General features: G+C 37.4%; 1 pseudogene across 1 annotated transcript; it reads right to left on the reverse strand.

Moving 5' to 3' along the window:
• Positions 1–872: 872 nt before the first annotated feature.
• LOC147481357 (fructose-1,6-bisphosphatase 1, chloroplastic-like) lies at positions 873–4812 on the reverse strand (annotated as a pseudogene). Its single transcript, XR_015204889.1, has 3 exons — positions 4183–4812; positions 3600–3865; positions 873–3290 (listed from the first exon to the last, which is right to left on the reverse strand). The product of XR_015204889.1 is annotated as a fructose-1,6-bisphosphatase 1, chloroplastic-like (transcript).
• Between the last annotated feature and the right edge of the window lie 18371 nt (positions 4813–23183).

The raw sequence follows: 23183 nt of genomic DNA on the forward strand, positions 1-23183 counted from the left end.
ATAACTCTAGGGTATCTCACTTGCTTTTCATGTATTCCCATTATATTTTTCCTAGTGTCAGGTCTACTTATGGCTAGTTTACCCTGACTTTTAGCTGGTGAAGTCGTTATATTTACGAAAGTACAAGTGTGTGAACTTGAGGAAGATTCAATTTAGTCATGTGGTGTGTTAGACTAGCTAGGGATATGCGACGGACAGATAAAGCTATGTATATTTGTACATCAAAGTTTAAATGGAAAAAAATGGTGAATACCCAGTTCTCAACAACAAAAAATTGCTTGTATGTGTCTTAGTGCTGTCTCGATGGGAGCATGTGGTAGGCAGTAGGCACAAGGTCATGCGTTGAGATTGATTTCTAAGGTAAAATTTGCTGGGATTGTGCCGGTTTTCAGGAGTGTTGTTTTTATTTGGAGAGGTTCCCAAGTGATTTTTCTATTGTTTAAGAAAGTGTGACACGGGATGTGTAAGGCCCGTCTGCCATGGGTGCATGCAGCCATGTAGTAAACACACTGCCATGTATTGATTATTGATTTCCATGGTAAAATTCATTAGAACTCTGGTAAGTATGGTTCGAGGAGTATAGATCTTTCTTTCTTTTTTCTTTTTTCTTTTTAAGAGAGGGTGCAAGTGGTCTTTTGATTGTTTAGGAAAGTGTGACATGGGATGTGTTGTAACTTGTAAGCAGGCTATTCTGTGCTGAAAATCAGTAGGACAGGTTGTTTCTGTGTAAGCATGATGAGCATAACATGCTCAAATCATTGAAAAACCCACAGAATTCTGTTCAAGATATTTTGAGTGTCGAGAAGAATGTCGGTGAAGGAGCTTCTGTTGCTCTTAACAATATTTGGATCTCATGGTTTTCTTCCTGTTCAGAGAAGTTGATATCCAAAGACCCTTGCAAATTGCCTTAAGCTCTAGCTTGAATTCTCAGTCTCTCTAGTTTCTAGCTGAAACAGATCCCCTTCCGGCTCAAACTAATCCACCATAAATCTATTCAGTTGCATCACTGGATATTTGTAAGAATCTCCTTACATTTCTTTCTCCCTAGATGGCATCGATTCACTTGAGAAACTTGCAAATTTCCTTGTTACTGTTTTGATTAGAAACCTCTTCATGCTATCCATATTTACTCTTTTAGGCCATAAAGATCCAATCTTTGGTACCCTAAAGAGTAGAGAACCTGACTCCGTTATTCAATGGTGAAGGGATGACAAGAGAAAAGCTGCCTTGATTTTTTACTGCTTCCATTGCTTAGCATTAGACTAGAATTTGGAGGATTACGTAGTCGACTTGTCCTGAGTGTCCTACATAGATTGAGGTGAGAGTTTGTGACCCAGATCAGGCTAAGAATGCTCCATAAGCTCTCTTCCTCGGAATGCATAAAGGGATGAAAGGCAGCTTGCACTGGCAAGGACCGGACAAATTTGTTCGTGGCTGATTAAACTGATCTGATACTGAAGACAATGTGGTGAGGGCTCCAAATGAGGTAGAAATTGTTATTTGTTAGGAATCAAAGCAATAGCTTCTTAGTTGGTTGGTAATGTTCCAGATGTAGTATGTCAGTTTGTTAGAGTACTAGTGCGGTTGTTATAACAATTGTAAGTTCAATTGGTCCGAATCAACTCAATAAAATTGTCCTTGTACTGTACGCAGGGTATGTGCAATGATAATCAAACTTCTGTTTTCTCACCCTTTCTTTGATTCCTTCTCCCTGTTTCTCTCTTTCACTTCTCTTTACTTGTTAGTTCCTCTATCTTGTACCCTTAGCTCTCTTAATTTCCTCTCATTTTTGAGTTGTTTTTGGTTCTTAAGGAAGAACCTGACATCGTTACAACCCAAGTTCTTAAAATTTAATACCAAAGATGGTCGCTTATGATGCCTGACAACCTACGATGGATGCATGGACTTTGATACCAGCTAGACCGTAAGCATGTTGACATCATAAATCTTATTGAATAAACACCAAAGCTTTAATTATCAAAAAAACTTATTTCCTCAGTTCTTGTTTACCAACAAAAATGGAGAGGTTTAATGTAATGATCTGAGACAGCCTAGATGGCCTATCTTTACACCTCCAGCCACCACAGCTAAAACCCTGATTTTTTGTTGAATTCTAAAATAATGGCATGGCATGAGCTTTCTCCAGCAATGAATTATAATCTACTGTTAAGCCAAATAGGACTCCAGTTTATCCACCTCTTCTGGGCTGCCAATGAACAGTGGAACACGTTGATGGACCTGCGAAACAATTTTAGAAAGAATAAATAAACCATTAGGTTTTTTTCACCTAATATACAGATAATTGTTTTACTTTTACTATAGAATCTGATGTCTGTCTTATTTAAAAATCGAATGTACTAAAAAAGTTATAAGAATGGAAACTGTTTGAGAATGTCCGGGATTTGTGTGAAAGTAGCTGGAGGCAGATTGGTGATCTGTTTTAGCTGTTTGTATTAAAATCAGCTAACCACTGTTATATTTACCTTGCTGATCTTACTAATGGGTTGTCTCCTATTAAGAATCATCAGGGAAAATCTTGTACACACATGCTAGAACATGATGCTATTGCATAATTTTGCAAAAGTTATCTGGAACGAAGTAGTGTGATACCATTATGGTAGATAGTTGCAGTGGTTTTGTGCTTGACTATTAATTTTAAACTCTGGTGAAGAATTAGCTAAATTTGTTAGAGGACATCTGAGTTGGATGTAGTTTTAATAGGACGCGTATAACTTTTCTAATCACTCAATACTTATTATCTCTTCCGGATCAATATCAAGTATTCTCCGATGACCATCAGATCCTTTGCCACCAGCCTGTTCAATCAAATAGTTCATGGGTGCACACTCGTACAAGAGCCTGAGGTTCCCCTTCTTGCTCTTGCTGTTGCTTGGGTTCCCGTAAATCCCACCATAGAGTAGTGTCCGATGGATCTCACCAACTAGGCACCCAATGTATCTAGCTTTGTAACGCTTACCTCCACTGGCTGGTGCCTCTGCTGGTGAAGGGTCGACCTTAAGGTCATCGATGTACTTTTTCAGCTTATCTTCCCAGAGTAGGTAGTTGGATTCGTTGAACGAGTAAATATTACCTGACTGGGGTATCTGGATATTCTTTTGTGTTAAGACGAATTCCCCATACATGGGATCCAAGGTGAATAAGAACACTCCCTTCCCTAGAGACAGCACAAAGACAACAGAGCTCGAGTACATGCAATAGCCAGCGGCTAGTAAATTGCTTCCTGGTTGACAGACACTTACAATACACTGCTGTTTCCTGTCATCTAGCTGCTGCATTTTACTTTCACTTGTCAGTATGACGGGCATCTTAACAAGTAGTATAAGATACATTTACTTACATACAGATGCATGCCACATGAATTTTTTTGCCAAAGAACAATTTTTATACTTCATTCTGGTCAGTGGTCCCTCGTGTATGTGACTGTTGGTTTGCAAGCTGTACTAAATGCAGAATTTTTTTATTCAGCTTGTCTCTGGTCACCAACAATGGGACTGAAAACCTTTTGTAGTTTGGATATGTGATTGGTTTTGTGAAGAGAAGACTGTGAGTGAATTAGAAACTGAGAATGAATTACATACCATTGAGGTAGATGGATCTTCAACAGCAACGCTGTTGCAATCAGTCTCCTCTAGTTCTGGCTCTGCAAGGCAGAGGTTGTCGGAGCTATCATATATTCCAAAGATGGAACCAGTGGTGAGGGAGGTATCAATGTTAGAGGATCCATCAATGGGATCAAAGACAACTGTGTAGTGTCCGGAGTAAGTTTCTTCCACTACAATCGGTACCTCCTCTTCCTCGGATGCTATGATACCAGTCCACTGGATCTCAGGCAATTACAGAACACCTGAAACCCCAATCAAAGGATGGAAAAAAGTAGGAAAAAAAAAAAATATTAACGCTAGCCTGCCTGTATTGGACAAATAGTACCAACGAAGGTAGTTATTTGTTGGAAATTTACTGTTTTAATTCATATTTCATGGCACAGTATAAGTCAGATAATAGTACCCATCAAATCTAGTAACTTTCAGATTAATGGGATGTTTGATATAAGCTATATGTGTACAGATTTTGGTTGGACAGTGTAGTTTTCGTACGTAAGTAAGCATACTGAAAAGAGAAAGGGATAGTAGGGAGAAGGGACAGGATGGGAATGACAATAACCTCGTTAGCAATGACGTCGAGCTTGGCCTGATCTTCGCCCTGGACATTGATGGTACCTTGAGACCCCATGCACTTAGAAATGCCGGCTCTTTGTAGTAAGGAGGCAATCTGCTTACACGCCAAGGAAATGCTGGATATAACAATGGTTAACTCTGCATCTATGTTCCCTACTCTTTGCTGCTCCAGCAACCAGCTCGTTAAGTTTTCAACCTGAAATGCGCTTTTCTGTTTCGTACTGGCACCTTCTTCTACTACCTTCCCTGCTACTGCCTTACAAACAATAAAGCTACTACAGTTTCTGTTCGTGTTTGTACGCGGTGAGTGACAAAAGATCTGGTGGGGAGACAAGATACCAGTAGAGAAGGAACACGAATGAGGAATAGACCACCTCCTAGTGGCGGTGGAGGCTGACGAGAGCTGCTGCAATTGTATTGAGATAGCAGCTCCGACCATTGCAATTACTGCTGGTTTCTCTTGGAATGCTTTCTTTTTCAGGTAATTGTCACAACAAATTTTTTTTGCTACTTGATTCGTCAAAAATGAATGAGCCAAATTGAAGGAAGAGATTGTAATTGTAAGGCGTGTAAGAAAGAACTGGTCCCGGCTTATCCTCTTCTGTAGCCCCACCCTGTATAAGTGAGTATTTTCAAACTTTAAAATTTCCAAACATGAGACGTGTGACTTGATAGTTGACTTTTTTACACCAAAAATACAAGAACTTGGTAGTTAGATTTTTGGACCTAAACCAAAATTATGTGCAAGGTTCACTAATCACTAGGACTAAATAAACATGGACCAAAATATCGCCTATATATCTAATATATAGCTGATATATATCGGTATTTTGGTACATCGATATTGATATTTTTATATATATTTACTTAATATAGAATTTTTTTTCTCGATATATATCAGAATTTCTGATATAAAATTTTATATTGCCGATATAATCGATATATCTAATATTTACGATATATATCGGTTGATTTTTTGACCATTTGTTAATATAAATCTGATATTTTCAATATATTTTTGATATTATATTTCCGATATATATAATATTTCCGATATTTTAAATAATTTGGACTAGTCACCAAAAAAATAAATATATTTAATATATATCGGTTTTTGAATATACCGATATATTCATCAATATCGATATTTTAGGCCTTGTCTAGCCCAACAAAATAGAGTATTTGTCAATTGAAGCAGGAGTACGTAATTGGTTGCTGCATGAACACATCGATCACTAAAGTTCCTATCAACTTCAATTTCTTGATAGCTGTTAGGGTACTTAATGAACTCTTCAAACCGCATTGATACTGCCAAAACACTTGTTTAGAATGGACTTATGCCAATCATTGCTCCGGGTAGAGGTAGGACCTTGGAGTCTTGGACACGTATAGAAGGAAGATCTTTTTTATCTAGGAAACTTTTCTAGCGATTTTACGTGGGGCATCGTCAAATGATACAATTCGCTTAGCTTATTATTCTAGGTCTGTTTATTCTACTTATCCTAGTTTTCTGTACAAATTTATTTCCCTGGATTTATTGATTTATTTTTCTACAAATTTGATTTAAATCTACATTTGTATATACATCTTAGATGGGCGATCAGTTTCCAAAGTTTGTTACCTGATTGCCGTCTGTCTTGTTTTTGACTTAAATTATAGTTGTAGTGGGCAAATATCGTGCTCCTAAGTATTTTAATTGATATTTTAAAACTCGAAAAATTGATATAAAGATCAATATCTCAGTATATTTCGTGGTGATTTCAAACATTTGCAGGTATTGAGCGGGAAAAAAAGGAGGAAGATAAGGGATATGTGTCATAAGTTGATTGGGCCAAAGCTAATTAAGGACACTTCATAAAGACCGGATGAAGAAGAAAAATGATTCATTCAATCATTCTGACAAAAAATCATTAAAACGGGAGAGAGAAAGAGAGAACGAGAGAATTGTAAAGTTTTCTATTACTAATCAATAAAAACCTTTGTTTCAATTTAGTTCATCTTATTCATTCATTCAAACCATTACTAAATCTATATGATCTTAAAACAATCAGGTAAAGGTGTTCTTGGACATCACATTGGCGCTGTCTGTGGGAATTCAAGACTAAGAAAATTTGAAGGTTTCTTCTTCTTCGATTTTGAATCCATAAGTTTGTTCTGAGTTTGAGTGAAAGAAGGGTGACAAAAGTTTAGTAGTAAAGTGAGACTTGAATCATAATGGCTCCAAAGAAGAAAGCAAACAACAAACGAGTGGATAATGATAATCAATCACAAACAAGGAATACAAGAGCTTCAGTAAGTAGGCGATACCAGGAGGAGAACATTGAAGGGGAAGCTTTGCTTCAAGAAATCTTGAAAAGATTAAGGGAAGTGGAAAAGCAAAATGCTATCTTACTAAAGGAGAATCAAGAGATGAAGAAGGGAAATCCGAGTCTACTTGTAAAGGATATCCATGGAGACGAGAAAGAGGGGTGTAGTTCAAAATCAGTTAGTCATTTTACAGAAAGGGCATCGACAAGATATGAAAGAACTGCAGAAGCATCGCTGATACTTGAAATTCTGATACCACAACCCATCACCAAAGAGATGATACATGAGATGATGCAAAACCAGCTTCTCGAAAAGACTTCTGCTTCAATAAAAAGATTGGCAGACGATGTCAGTAGAAATCCGATACATCAAAGTGTCGAGATGATGCCCATTCCACCAAAGTTCAAGCTTCCTAAGTACACTCAATACGATGGGACATCGGATCCGATGGACCATCTATTTGGATATAGGCACCAGTTTTTGATTTATAAAGGAACAACATATCTTGATTCATTATTATGCAAGTCCTTCTCTTCAAGTTTGAAGGGGAAGGCGTTGAAGTGGTTATGTTCTTTACCGGTCAATATCATGTTATCGGGAAATTGAGGAGAAGTTTTTGACCAATTATGGTCATCAGCGAGAAAAACCGAAGTAGTTGTCAGTACTGTTCCAGCTCAAGCAAGGGAAGAAGGAATCTCTGAAAACTTTCTTATCTCGGTTTAAGGCAGAGGCACAGCTCGTAGAGCATTTAGATAAATCGGTAATGACAGCAGTGATGGCATTTCAGACATGGCTTATTCTAGGTTCCAATATGCACAAATATATGCTTCAAAAGGATATTAAAACTCTGAGAGAGTTGTATGATAAAACTGAAAAAGATGTGCAAGTAGAAGAAGGTATTATGGCAGCATCGGTTCAACCAGTGTTACAGGTATCAGAATCAAATAAGTATGTTAAGGAGGAGAATTACAGCAAATCTGATAAGAGGAATTCAGCAGAGTCGTATCCAAAGTCTGAAAACCAACCGCCATAGAAAAAGAGGTTTGAAAGATCGCTGAAAGAAGAGTTAGATCCAAGAAATTATATCGCCATTAATACTACAGTAGAGGATATTTTAAAGAGGGTGGGGAAAGAACCTTATTTCCAGCATCCGATTCACAAGCTTCGAGAAATAACATATAAATCTTTCTGCAATTTCCATAAGGTGAAGAATCATGAAACAATTAAGTGTTTACAACTGCTCAAGGAGGTGGATAGATTAATGCGAGATAGGAAGCTTCGAGAGTTCCGAGCATATGCTAGGCTGGAAATAACGGCTATGGTGAATGATAAGCCCTTAGGGGTGATCAATATGATATATAAGGGGTTATCCCATAGAAGAAGATTATAAGGGATAAAATTCGAAAGATATCAACAGTGAAAGAAGTGTTGGAGGTGAACATAGAGCCGATATTGGTGAACCCTTCATTAGTAGTGGTAAGCATACCTGGAGCTATTGTGTTTGTTCCAGATGATCTGTCAAAGGTGATGTTACCTCATGATAATGCTTTGTTGATTACGTTAAGGATATCAGGCTATGATGTGCAGAAGGCGATAAGAGCCCAAAACTGTAGTTTTAACTCCTTAACAATAATACTTTTAGACCAATTATGCGAGTAATAAATAAGAGTTAATGTTAATTACGTGCTTTTATGTATTTCAGGCATTGGAGTCAATTATGTGTAGAAATGTGTTACTTTTGCGAGATAAAGGAGCAATGGTTGGTTGCTAAGAAGTTCTGTGATTAAAGGCCAAGATTCAAGGAGAAACAACCTTTTTAAAGCCCGATCAAAGATGAAAAGTCAAAGTCAACGCGGGCAGAAACAACGCATAAAAATTAGTAAAACCTCCGAAGATAGTATCTTTGGACTCAGACCTCAGAATTGGGTCTACCTTATGTCAAAACGACCGTCTCTGAAAGAGCTTTCCAATGGTTCAAGCCTTGACCCAATCAGAGGAGCAAAAGTGGACGAAAAGTTTGTTGAAGCAAAATCTAGCTGAAAAGGCCTTTGTGGACTGAAGAAATTGGGTTTTGGGCTCGATTTTCTGGCCCAAAACATGGCTCCTCAGCCCATGCACAAAAATGTGGATCTGGTCTCCTCCATTTGAAGACACAAGACTTAACTCTTAAGCATCCTTAGTTTTTAGGTAGCAAGTAGCCATTAGAGAATAATTCTAGATCTAGTTCAATTAATTAGTTTCTATTACCTTATTTTAATTTAGATTATTGAATAATTGTTATTCCTTCATTAGATTAATAAAAGTAGTTAGTTATTCATGATTTCAGTTTTGGTTTATTAAATTACTTAGATCTAAATTTAGTTTTAGTTGTCAATCATTTCTTAGTTGTTAATTTAGATTTGAATTCTTGATTAGATCAATATAGTAAAGTTATAATTTTGATATCATGTCTTATTTAAATTCAATTGGAAATGATATCATAATAATTCTAGACTAAACCTCCATTAGAGGGGGTGGGGTTAAAGAAGCCTTGATGAAGCTTGATCTTTGTTAACTTAAAAATCGTCGTGATAATCTATTCAATTCTAGAGAGTAATTAGTTCACTATGAGAATGGGTTTGATTGCTTCACATGCTAGTTATTATTTGGTAGAGATTGCCATGAATAATTAGGGATTAGAATTACCAATTTGTTATGCGAAAGCATTTCGATTTGGATTGCGATATTTCTTTGTTAGTTGATTAAGTTGAGTTAAGGTGGAATCAATCCCCCCTATTTCCTTATCATAGTATCAAATTAGTATTCCGTAGTCGTATAAAATCATATCTTGTTAGTTAGATTTCCATCGTAGTATAAATTTCATAAAACTCTCATTAACTTTGGATAGATTGATAATCTTAGGAAACGTGAATTCTAAAGAACTAGAAGTGGAACGAATCTTTTACTCCAACTCTATTTCGATAGAATCGAGAGTAGAAAAACTTTGATAAAATCACACGTAAAGTTTAGCTTTAGTTTTACTTGCGTTTAAGTTTCAATGTTTATGCGTAGGTAAAACTATCATTTTTACATTATCAGAAGGTTTTTGTGGATTGTGGAAGTTCAGTCAATATTCTGTTTTGGAAAGAATATACAGGTATCAGATTTGATGAGTCGCATCTAAAAGAGCCGCAGTTTAATGATAACCTGATAAAATTGAATAAAACTATACTTATGAATAAACGATGAAATTCAATCGCAAGTAAAACTAAAACTTTATCGTATAATATTGAAGTAGAGTTGGAATAGAAGATTCGTTCCACTCCTAGTTCTTTAGCATTCAAGTTTTCTACGACTATCAATACTACCGAAGTCAATGAGAGTTTTACGAATTATTCTACGATGCAATTTATGCTAACAAGATAATGGGATTATAATGATTCAACTCTGAGAAATCTTCTGAAATACTAAAGTTTGAATCTAGAATAAGAATTAGGGGGGAATTGAATCCACCTTGAATCCAACTTAATAAACTAGCATAGATTGTTGTAATCCAATTCTTACGTTCTTACGGTAAGAATTGGTCGTTCTAATCCTTAATTATACATGACATTTCTACCAATTCATAACTAGCATGTAAGGAGGTCCAACCCATTCTCATGGCGAATCAACGACCTTCTAGAGTGGAATAGACTCTTACAACGATTATACACTACACAATCAAGTTTTCATCAAGATTTCATCAAACCCCTCTAATGGAGGTTTAGCCTTGATTCATCAAACTATCATTTCCATATGAATTAAAACTAGACATCATAAAAAGATTGGAACTTTGCTTATTTAAACTCAAATGGAAACTACTCATGCAATAATTGATTTAAACTAATAATAACAAATAAGTAAATCTAATAATTGAAGCTAATAACTAATGGAAAACGAAATTAGATTATCAAGAACTAAATATTTTATTGATCTAACAACGAAATAACAATCATTCAATACTGAAATTAAAACAAGAATAACAACTAATTAATTAATTGAAAAACTAGATCTAGAACTAAGCTTTAATGGCTACTTTCTATCCTAACCTAATTCATTCTTTAGAGCTAAGTCTTGTGTGTGGAAATGGAGGGACCAGATCCACATTTTCGTGCATGGGCTGAGGGTCCATGTTTTAGGCCGGAAAACCGAGCCCAAAGCCCCATTTCTTTAGTCCACAGGGCCCTTTTCAGCTAGCTCTGACTTCAACAGGCTTGATTGTCCACTTTTGCTCCTCTGATTGGGTCAAGATTTGGACCATTGGAAAGTTCTTTCCGAGCCGGTCGTTTTGACATAAGGTATGCCTAATTCCAAGGCCTGAGTCCAAAGATACGATCTTTGGAAGTTCTGCTGATTTTTGTGTGCTGTTTCCGCCCGTCTTGGCCTTTAATCACAGAGCTTCTTAGCAACCAACCCTTGCTCCTTTATATCGACAAAGTGGCACATTTCTGCACATAATTGACTTCAATGCCTAAAATACATAAAAGCACGTAATTAGCATTAACTCTTATTTATTACTCGTATAATTGGTCTAAAAGTATTATTGTTAAGGGGTTAAAACTACAGTTTTGGGCTCTTATCAAACCACCCCCAAACAACATTTTGCTTGTCCTCAAGCAAATATGAGAAATTAGCATAAGTGATGAAAAATGGAGTTCTAACTAATCTCGTTTTTAGCGAGAGCGATTGCATTGACCATATATGCAACAAAGCCTGAAACCACTAGGAATTCCCTAGTGGACGAGTTATAGCTAGCCTCGTGAGAGTTTTCCAGTGAAGGTACTCACAAACTTCATCTATACTGCAACGACTCCGAAATAAAACTATTATTTCCTTATCTATGTCTCAAGTATCTATACATCTCACTAGCAATGAATACAGAATAATCAAGTCGAAACCTAAGCTAATATATGCATAATAATCAATCATCTACGAATAAACATATATATAATGAGTAATACTATGAGATGTACTAGCAGGTCCGTTTATGAAAACTCGGAATAGCGTCCTTAAGTAGGTCCTCACATAAATGTTAAGACAAAAACCACTCTGATTTTTCCGCTCAAGTTTCACTACTCCAGTGTGTAGTGGGCACACTTTACCTTACAAACTCAATGACACAGAAGGAAGCCGGAGTCGATCAAACACATCTGCCACTTACTATCACACTAACCTATTCCTAATTGAGCTAGAGGTCTTTATTAGGTGTTGCGGGGATTAGGAGATGGTTTAAAAAGAAATGAAATATATATTCAAAAAGGACAAGTCTGAGATACGAGAGGCTTCATATTATGCAACTAGAGAAACCCTTGTTTTTTTTCTTTTGCTTCTACACTTTGTTTCTCTATATATATATATAGTTATAACTCTTTTTTTTTTTCTTTTTTTATTTGGATGGAAACTTACTTTTCTCATCTGAAGCGACTAACGAATTCTTGATTTCAAAGGTCCTTCTCTTTTCTATTCTTCATCTCTATTCTCAGACTTATTCAAAGAATTGGGTAGGTTGATTTTATTTTTTTATTTATTTTTTTTAAAATTTTGTTTTGTTTAGTAATATGGTAAAGAATTTGTGGTTTATGAAAGGCTAAAGAAAGGCTCAGAGGGGCGACTAGCGGAAAATAATTCATAGGTTTGAATTTCTGGCTATATCAATCAAAAGAGGCCTAAATTCTCGCTTATGATATGGTATAGTAATCAAGCAAGTAGACGTGTGATTTCTCTATCCGGATTTTACTTCTCCCTTGTGTCATTTCTCAAATGTTCACTCATATAAGGTTTTAGGCTATATTCTCACAGGATTTGTAGAATAAGTACTCTAACCTAGATTTCAAAAACTTACTGCCAACAGTCATAGATACTCATGTAACATAATTATAGATAGATGCAAGGATTATTACCTACATATTAGCCTCAGTTTCTAAAAACTATTCTAATGCAAAAGCTACGTGAGATTCTAAATTATCAAGTGCCTAGAGAAGGAAACAATACCAATATTCCTAAGTGTATAGCATAACTTTTTATTAATATATTTTTTAAATTTTTTGAATTTTTAACTAGAAAACAAGTGCATATTATACATATCTATATCCTAACAGATGTCTTAATTACACGTGTTTCTATGCCCCCAAACAAGAAGCATGCTTTGTCCTCAAAGTATTTAAATAAATAGGTTAGAGAAATACCATTGAAACGCGTGAAATTCTGGACCATCTGCAAAACAAGGTTAAACATACTAATATAGAAAAGAAAAACTGATGCAACTTTATAAGAGTTCCACCCGTAATGGGGTTAATGAGAAATAAATTGCTTGGGACATAAACAAACACTAACTGAAATAAAAACTAACTTTAACTCCCGTTTAATCATTTTCCTCCTCATCCTTAATAAAGAAATAAAGTTCCTTCGCATCCTGCCATGCCATGGTAATTTGCCAGGCTTCACGCCACTTATCATCTACTATAGCTAACCTGTGTCAAGCTCCACTTGGTCGGATGGGGTGTAAAGCGCAACCTGATGAGGTTGTATCCTCCTCCCTTGCCAAGTCATTGCACGGAACGATCGAATCAATTGGTGGGTCTCACAATGTCGACCCCAACCCAATCCGTGAAACAAGCACAAAAAATAGGGAAGAAACATAGCATTATAGCGACAAATTAAAACAGACATAAGAAGGTACTCATGCCTTTTGCTATGGGCTCGAGCTAAACTAGACATTAGGGTCTGGGAAATATCATAGAGTGTACGTCCCCCAGCTAAAGCAAGGAAAATATCACAAGTTTTGTCATTCACAGAAGAATAACGCCATTCCCCTCTAATGTTTAGCATGATCCAAAACATAACAATGCCCACGTTCATAAACAGGCTACCAAGGGCGACGTTATAATCCCCTTGGTCCTCTATCCTAAAGATTCCTGCCCCATAATGCTCATGCAAATCATCATAGTTATACATGTACATATTATCTACCAAATAGGCCCATGAGTCTTGTATTTCGGCCGGCATAGCAAGTCCAAACACAAAGGCTAGCAAGAACCTGGAAATCTCCATTGGTTCATCCCCGATGGTGATGGAGAACACTTGTTCTCCATCTGGTCTATCAACGAACTTACAATTATCATAAAAATAAGATGTAAGTGCGGAAGAATAAAGTTCTTCAGGACTTACCAATAGTGGCTCCCAGCCTGCTAGAATGATCACTTCGCAAAACCACGCACCATAGGTGCCACTTTGGAACAAGTCTTCAAAAGACTATTATGGTATTATACGAGGGAATGTCATCCCCATAAACTCGCTGGAATAGCTGCAAAGGATCCTAGAACAATCCACAAAAAATCGGATTTTTTTGTGCCCACGGGGTCAGGGTGCGGGGTGCGCTCCGAAGAATTTCGAGTTCCAGGCACTTGGGAGCAGGGCGCGCTCACTTTTTGCCTAGGATGGGCGCGGGTCGCGTTCAGGATGAATACTGGAGTTCTAGTGTTTAGGGCGCAGGTCGCGCTCAGATCTGGGTTTGGTAGGGTGCAGGTCACGCTCTGATGAAGTTCTGACTGATAGTGCTTAGGGCGCAGGTGGCGCCTCCACTGGGGCTCAGGCGCGCTCCGAGCTGCTGAGTTGTTAAAATGGAGAAGAAAAATGGGAAACGTGGGAGTGAAAGGTGAGAGATGAATGTTAGGTGTAGTGTGGGTTGTGAGTGTAGAATGAATGAAGTTTTTATAGGTTTTAAGTTGCTAAAACGAATCGGGAAGTTGCCAAAAAGCCTTAAGGCAATTGTGGGAAACAAAAAATTTCTAAAACCGAAAATGGAAACAACTCATATTTTTTATTCTAAAACAACCCTAATATCTTTTAGATTGAATTTAGGATATAAACTGCCTAATTCATCGAGATTTTATCCTACCACAATATATATTCATAGCGATGCCCATATCGGCAATATTCTCAACCCTCACTCCAAAACAACTACTAAAATGGAGGATCCTATAACAAATCATGCTAGAGTAAATAATACCACCCCCAAACAATTCAAGAAGGTGGGATTAACGATAAAAACAATGCGTAATTTGAAAAGAACCAAATTATATTAAAATTTAAATTCAAATACAATTAACTACCGAATTTAAATTTAACTACTGAATTTAAACAACTTAATATCCGAACTAAGAAAAACAATAAAAACAACTAAATAACATCGAAACCACATATTTTTAGAAAACCTAGCCACGTGATGAAGATGGACCCTGAGATGGAGATTGGGCCTGGGATGAAGATGGGGCCTGAGATGAAGAAAGGCCTGAGCCATCCGTCCTTTGACGACGACGTTCATGCCTCTCAGACTCATCTGAAACAAAAACTTCCAGGGGTGGCATGCATCGTAGAATCTCTACTCGGAACAGGCGCTGTGCTTCCATCTCTGCCTTCATCTCTATATAATGCGCAACCTGACGATGTAGGACTGTCTCCATGTTATAATGGAGATCCGACTGGCTCTTGTCGAGCATTTCAAAATTCGTCTGAAGGGTATTTTGTTTCGTTCGAATTTTAATTTGCCTATCTCATATATCTTCACAAATAGCATAAATGTAATGCACGCCAGTATGCAACACTGACATGCGTTCTGAATCAGACGTACACCTCTCTAAGGCATCTTCATCCAAACATGTCATGTCCTCCCTTTCCTCATCCGAATCAACCATCCTGTCCTCCGGTAACATCCAACTCTTTTGGATACACTCCGTATAAATAATTTCATTTGAATGCAATTTCAACATAGTACGCTCAGTTCTTGGTTTCCCCCCCCCCCCCCAAGACAACATTATCTACGTAATTAAAGCAGGGAATGGTGCAATACTCTTCCCAACTCCTCTAATCATATTTATCAAAAACTCGAGGATACAAAATTCATACCTCTTCTCTTGTAATATCCAAATAACGTGCAGACATGTCAAACCGATGTCGCTCACTTTCTCCTTCCCAATGATGTTCTTACCAATCCACTGAGCTATAACCAGTTGGTTGGTTCGCAGAGATGACTATCAAGCACAATGAGAATTCGGATTGTATTAACCTTCCATGAGAGTGTCGTTCGTCAATGCAGGAACTCCAGTATACTGGAATTCCTGCACGGTGGCATCAAGGTGGCGTGTAGGTGTAATGCCTAAAATCTTAGCCAACTTCTCTCTCGATAATTCTCTCCTAACCCCAGCCACCTTCATGAAAACTTCCGACTATCCAACTCTCTCTTCTTATAGAATTGTTCGACCAAATTGAAGTGGTAGAAATTATCTGTCGAGTACCACAACCTATTCCAATTCCTCATAATCATCTCGTCACGAAAAAATGGCATGAAGCGGTCGGTCGTAAAAGCTTGTTCCGGTAGAATTCTTCGTCTTAGAGCCATTGAAAGTTTTGAACTGATTTGGGGGTTTGTATGTGGTGTAAGAAACGATGTGAAACAACCCTACTTAATAAAAAAAACGATGGTGGTGGGACAGCTGTTACGCGGCAGTTCAAATATTTTGTGGTTTTTCCCTAATTTTCGGTGTTGGGGATGATGGTGGGAGTATTTTGGGTAAGGTTTTGAATTTGGGCGTGGTTGTATTTAGTTTTTTATTTTATTTTATTTTATTTTATTTTATTTTTTATTTTTTTTATTTTTAGGTTATGGTTTTGAATTTGGTAATGGCAGAATTGGAAAGAATCGCGATTCTGTTTTGTTTGGAAGAAGAAGAACGCTGCGCGTCACACGTATGCACTTTGGGCCCAAGCCCAAATCGATTTCGAAATTCGTCGATTTTTCGCTCAACTTCAACCTAAAATTGCCACTTCGTTACCAGTCCAATTTTTGCGAATGAGTTATGGAAATGATCAGGAGAGAATTTTCAATCCAATGATCCATAAAACACTCAATTCCAACCGCGGATGATATATAAGAAGATGGAAAATACCTCGAAGTGCGTGTATGATGTAAGTTATGCGAACGAATGAAATCTAAATTCATAGATAATGTCAACCCAAATCGAAATACGATTAAACGGCCTAAGCAACACAAATGGAAAGTTGAACAATCTAGTATGGAAAAACGAACATCCCATCCCCAAACAAATTTTAGACAATAGAGTTTGAAAATTTGTTTTTAAAAGTGGAAAGTCAGATTCCCGAGACTTCCTAACTTACTATTTTTATGATTTTAACAATTTTTATTTTTTATGAATAAGATTTAATATAAGAAAAAAAACAAGAAATCAATAAATGCATAATTCACACCATAGAGGAACATGACTCAAAAATCGAGAAAACATGCAAGAGTGAAAAATGTGAATTATGTTAAACGTGGACTTAGGATCCGGTACTTACAGCCACACACTCCTTAGGGAGGGCTCGGTTACCTGAGTGGTGCACTTACCAATATATGGAATTTAAGGAAGTACACCAAACAACAAAATGAGCCGTTTATAGTCAGATACTCGAGACTTTAACAAATAACTGGATATATATATACCCTTCAGTTTTCCATATATCAACAACCTAAAGAGTTGGGGGTCTTTCCATAAATAAATAATATGGAATGCACCCCCAAACAGAATCAAGCACCAAGATTCTCTACGACGCAACTTATTGAAATGAAAGTGAAGTCTGATGGATCTAGAATGTAACCGTGCATGCACCTTCTTTTTCGCCTTTGAACGAGAGGGTGTCCAAGTGAATGATCGTGAGAAAATGGATATTTGTGGAAGATATGGTGGATATGGATGAATTTTAGACGTAAGGAATGGAAGAAATGAGAATGTAGGTTTGGCACAAAACTCATTCATGGTGTAGGTGGGAACTGTCTCAATTCTGAAAATGAAGGTGTCAAGTGCCTTTCCCTTGGGAATTATTTCTGTATTAAGAGGATTTAGAAAATCATTAAGTACAGAAGAAACAAAAGGGTCAAGCGCTAACTCTAGGTTCCTTGGAAAGGGTGGAAGGTGGGGAATATTGGTGAGGGAAGATGAATGAGTGTCAGCTAGAGCTCTTAGGTCTAGATTATTAGAATCCTTGAGATATGCCAGACATTCCTTAATAGGTAGGTCAAAAAAATCACTGGGATAAAGGGTGAAAAATTCATCTTCCGTCATAGCGTCAAGGGATAAATAAATGTTGGCAGGGTGGGACTCGCAAGGTGGCAGGGAAGAGTTGCAAAAGAGTTGAAGGAAATCTTCCTCAATTTCCTCTACGTCCAAGGAGTATTTGTTGAAGTTGGAACTTCCAAAGGAAAGGAATTTGTGCATCTGGTCATTCGGAAACGTGGTTTTGAAATAATCATGAGCTAAGCTCTTGATCATGCTAACCTCTCCATTGATATTCGTATAAGGCAACTGTTTGATAGTTTTAAAAATGTTAACCTTAACGGAAAGATGGCCAAAGGGCAAGGACATCGAACCATCGCGGCAGTTTATAAGCGCGTTGGCAGTTGCCAAGAAAGGGCGCCCTAAAATGATCGGAACAGAATCGTTAGCGACTTCTGTATCCAGGATAACAAAATCCGCAGGATAGTAGAAATCCTGAACCTTAACCAGCATGTTTTCCACTACACCTTTAGGATACTTGATAGACCTATCAGCTAATTGCAACGTCATTGTTGTAGGTTGCATTTCCTATAGACCTATTTGTTTATATAAATAATAAGGGAGTAAGTTAATACTCGCCCCGAGGTCTAATAAAGCAGTGGTTGTGTGAGTATCCCCTAAGGTGCATTGTACAGTAGGATGACCAAGGTCCTTGTACTTAACGATTCCATTGTGTTCTGTTAAAGTTGGAAACTGTTCAGTTAAAAAGGCATCTTTAGGAATCTTTGTCTTACGCCTAGTAGTGCACAACTCTTTAAGAAACTTAGCATGGTGAGGCAACTTTTTAATCGCTTCAAGAAAAGGTAAGTTTATCGTTAGATTTTTAAAAACTTCTCTAATCTCGTCAAAATTTGTATCTTTATTTAACATAGCTAATTTATGAGGAAACGGTAGTTTTTCTCTATATTTAGCATATGGATCAACAGGATGGTTAACCTTGCTTTTCTGTTTCTTAGGCTGTGGTTTAACTGGTACCTCTACAGGGGTAGGATCTTCAGTTTCTGTTTCGGTATCTAGTGTAATATCTGGTGTAGGGACTACTGGTGGGGTAACTATAGACATAGTTACTTTGTTATCCACCACTCTGCCTGAACGGAGAGTGGTGATGGAATTTATCTCACCTACATTTGCATTTTCATTACTAGTATTACCGTTTACCTAAAAAGTTGTGTTTGGTGTTTTAGGATTAGGCATCGCTTGTCCTGGAAACACACCTTTTGGCTGTACTTTCTCTTGAGCTAACTGCTGTAAGAAAAGTTGGATAGCTTGTAAAATCTGTTGTTGAGATTACATAAAGGTATCAAAACGATCCGGTTGTGGAGTAGTATTTGCTATTGGTTGTGTGACATGAACTATGTCACGTTGATTATTAATGGGTGTATTTTGGTAGTTATTATTTACCAGAACGATACCTTTATTAGTATTATAATTATTATTGTTATAATTATTATAATTACCCTGACCTTGTCCTTGTCGTGGTTGAGCTTGGTTGTTATAATTATAATTACCCTGACCTTGTCCTTGCCTTGGTGGACCTTGGTTGTAATTGTTTGTTGGCCTAACATTTGGGTTAAACAACCTTGGAGGTTGTTGATTATTTCGCCAACCGAAGTTGGAGTTTTGTCGCCAAGCTGCGTTAGGTTCGCTATTAATGGAACAAACATTATCTTGTTGTGATTGTTGTTGTTCATAGGCGAAAGGACAATAGGAGTCGGGATGCTCTGGACTCAAACATAAATTACATGGATTGGAGTTGACATTCATGACGGGGATAGGCGTTTGTTGAACAGAAATAGCCTCTACCTTTTTAGTTAGAGATTCAATTAAATTTTTAAGTTCCGGATCGAGTTTCATCTCAAACATACCGGCGGCTTTTACTGTTGTAGAAGAACTAGTGTTGCGGGAGATATCGTCACTACCCCCAGTTATTATTACGCTTAGTTTGATCTTCTAAAAATTTATAAGCCTCTGAGGCTCCCTTACTTAGGAAACTACCTCCATTCATTATGTCAAGCACCTCCTTGTGGTGGTGTAACAGTCCCTTGAAAAAGGCACGAACTAGTGTGTCTTTCGCGAGGTTATGGAGTGGACACTCTATAAGTAGATCGGTGAAACGATTCCAAGCCTTTGAAAATGATTCATAAGGATTCTGTCGAAATAAATGAATCTTGGAAAGCATTTCATCGGTCTTCAGTGGTGGGTAAAAATGTTCCATAAACAGTTGAACAAGTTTAGCCCATGAGTCCATAGAATTTGGCGCTTTGGCAGTTAACCAAGACGCCGCCTTATCGGCTAAAGTGAAGGAAAATACCCTCAGTTTAATTTGTTTAGCACCAACTGTAGGATGGTTGAATGTAGTAAGGACTTGGTCAATCCTACGCATGTGCAGATAAGGCTTTTAATGGTCTAACCCATGAAAAACGGGTAACAAATTAAATATATTTGGGGGGATTCGAAAATCCCCCACTAGGTCTGATAGAACGATGCAAGATTTAGGGCTATCGTTCAAGGCTTTGTAAAAGTCAGAGAGAGGAGACTCTCTTTCTTCAGCCATTATTTCAGGTGGTGTGTGTGGTATATTAGCTAGATGTGTAGTGAATGGTATACTAGAAAGGCGTGTTTGTTGACGTTGTCGGTTGATTACGTTAGGCGTTTTTCTTCGGCTTGACCTTAATCTCATGCAAGGCTAAGCCAATCTTAACGAAACACAACAACACTCCAAACAATCCTGATATGCTAGTATGAACCTCTAACAGGAGATGCGAGGTGTGGAAGAAAAAAGTACCTGAATGCCTCCTTGCTTCGCTTATGAATAGCGTCTTATTTACGCGTGCTCAGTGTGTATAACAAGTTAAAACACTGAAAACTATGAAAGAAATGGAAATTTGAAACAAACCTGTGGAAATCGGGTAGTTTCAGCAGAGGGCGCAGGTCGCGTTCAGGATAGGCCTAAGTAGGGCGCAGGTCGCGCTCCGGTCAAGCTGGAGTTCCAAGCGTTTGGGCGTGGGTGGCACTCCAATTTAGCCTTGGTAGGGCATCGGTCGCGCGCAGGGAAAAACTCAAGGTCCAGGCGCTTCAGCGCGGGGGGTGCTCGTGTTTTGCCTTGGTAAGGCGCGGGTTGCGCTTAGCCAAAAAGTGAAGTTCCAGGCGCTTGGGCGCGGGTGGCACTCCAATTTAGCTTGCCCAGGGCGCTGGTCGCGCTCCGTGTAATTCTTCGAGGAAAATTTTCAGTGTTGAAATGGACAACCACAGTGAGAATCAAACAAGGGTGGGTGGGTTATGGGACTTTGGAAAACTAACAATTCTAAGGAAAACAATACTAAAGGGAACTAAGATGGCAGCGGCGCCATTTGATAATTCGATAAAATTGAATAAAACTCTATTTACGAATAAACGATGAAATTCAAACGCAAGTAAAACTAAAACTTTATTGTATACTATTTATCAAAGATTTCTACTCTCGATACTATTGAAGTAGAGTTGGAATAGAAGATTCGTTCTACTCCTAGTTCTTTAGCATTCAAGTTTTCTATGACTATCAATACTACCAAAGTCAATGAGAGTTTTACGAATTATTCTATAATGCAATTTATGCTAACAAGATAATGGGATTACAATGATTCAACTACGAAATGCTACAGAATACTAAAGTTTGAATCTAGAATAAGATTTAGGGGAGAATTGAATCCACCTTGAATCCAACTTAATAAACTAGCATAGATTGTTGTAATCCAATTCTTACGTTCTTACGGTCAGAATTGGTCGTTCTAATCCCTAATTATACATGACATTTCTACCAATTCATAACTAGCATGTGAGGAGGTCCAACCCATTCTCATGGCGAATCAACGACCTTCTAGAGTGGAATAGACTCTTACAACGATTATACACTACACAATCAAGTTTTCATCAAGATTTCATCAAACCCCTCTAATGGAGGTTTAGCCTTGATTCATCAAACTATCATTTCCATATGAATTAAAACTAGACATCATAAAAAGATTGGAACTTTGCTTATTTAAACTCAAATGGAAACTACTCATGCAATAATTGATTTAAACTAATAATAACAAATAAGTAAATCTAAGAATTGAAGCTAATAATTAATGGAAAAAGAAATTAGATTATCAAGAACTAAATATTTTATTGATCTAACAACTAAATAACAATCATTCAATACTGAAATTAAAACAAGAATAACAACTAATTAATTAATTGAAAAACTAGATCTAGAACTAAGCTTTAATGGCTACTTTCTATCCTAACCTAATTCATTCTTTAGAGCTAAGTCTTGTGTGTGGAAATGGAGGAGACCAGATCCATATTTTCGTGCATGGGCTGAGGGTCCATGTTTTGGGCCGAAAAATCGAGCCCAAAGCCCCATTTTTTCAGTCCACAGGGCCCTTTTCAGCTGGCTTTGACTTCAATAGGCTTGATTGTCCACTTTTGCTCCTCTGATTAGTCAAGGTTTGGACCATTAGAAATCTCTTTTCGAGCCGGTCGTTTTGACATAAGGTACGCCTAATTCGAGGCCTGAGTCCAAAGATACGGTTTTCGGAAGTTCTGCTGACTTTTTGTGTGTTATTTCTGCCCATCTTGGCCTTTAATCACAGAGCTTCTAAGAAACCAACCCTTGCTCCTTTATATCGACAAAGTGACACATTTCTTCACATAATTGACTTCAATGCCTGAAATACATAAAAACACGTAATTAGTATTAACTCTTATTTATTACTCGCATAATTGGTCTAAAAGTATTATTGTTAAGGGGTTAAAACTACAGTTTTGGGCTCTTATCATTTAATTTATTTGGCTTCAATGGAACCTCGACTAAGCCAACTAGGGAAATAAAATTGCTAGTAAGAGCGGGTCCACGAACAATTATGACTAAGTTTATAGTCATCAAGCATCACTCAGATCATAATGCTATTTTGGGAAGAAAGTGGATACATGCTATGAGAGCGGTTCCGAGTACTTTTTAGGGTTTTTTAGGTCTTGGTCCTAATAATAGTTGGTTTATTAGGGTTTGGTCCATAAAAGCTTGAATATTAGGGTTTAGTCCTACTTCTGGTTATTGACTGCAAGTCAACTCAGTTGATTGTGGTCAATCTACTTGTATTTTCGAAATGGCAAATACTACCCCTCGCATGCAACATCACGTGATTTTACTTTTAATCATTTAAATGAACACATGTCGATTTCTGAGTTATGTAAAATGTGTGACTGTCAGATTTGAAATATCGCGTTTCGCACATCTCAAGAATGTCCAGAGAAATAAGGTGGGAAAATTCCCACCACATATTCACTGTGTTGTTTTGTTTTTCCTTTTTATTTGCACTTTCAAATCCTTTCCAAATTTCATTATTGAATTAGTGTGATCATTAACATCATTTAGGTTGCATCTACTTGAACACTAAAGGTAATAATCATGAAGAATACTATCTTTTTTTCCCGTATAATTAATTGCATGATTAACAGGGCCTTGCATTATTAACCCTATCAACAATTATTCCTAAAGAAAGCTCACCAAGCTGCCCGGACAATGAGAAGAACA

This window comes from Coptis chinensis, chromosome 8, assembly GCF_015680905.1.
Source record: "Coptis chinensis isolate HL-2020 chromosome 8, ASM1568090v1, whole genome shotgun sequence".
Classification (NCBI taxonomy): Eukaryota; Viridiplantae; Streptophyta; class Magnoliopsida; order Ranunculales; family Ranunculaceae; genus Coptis; species Coptis chinensis.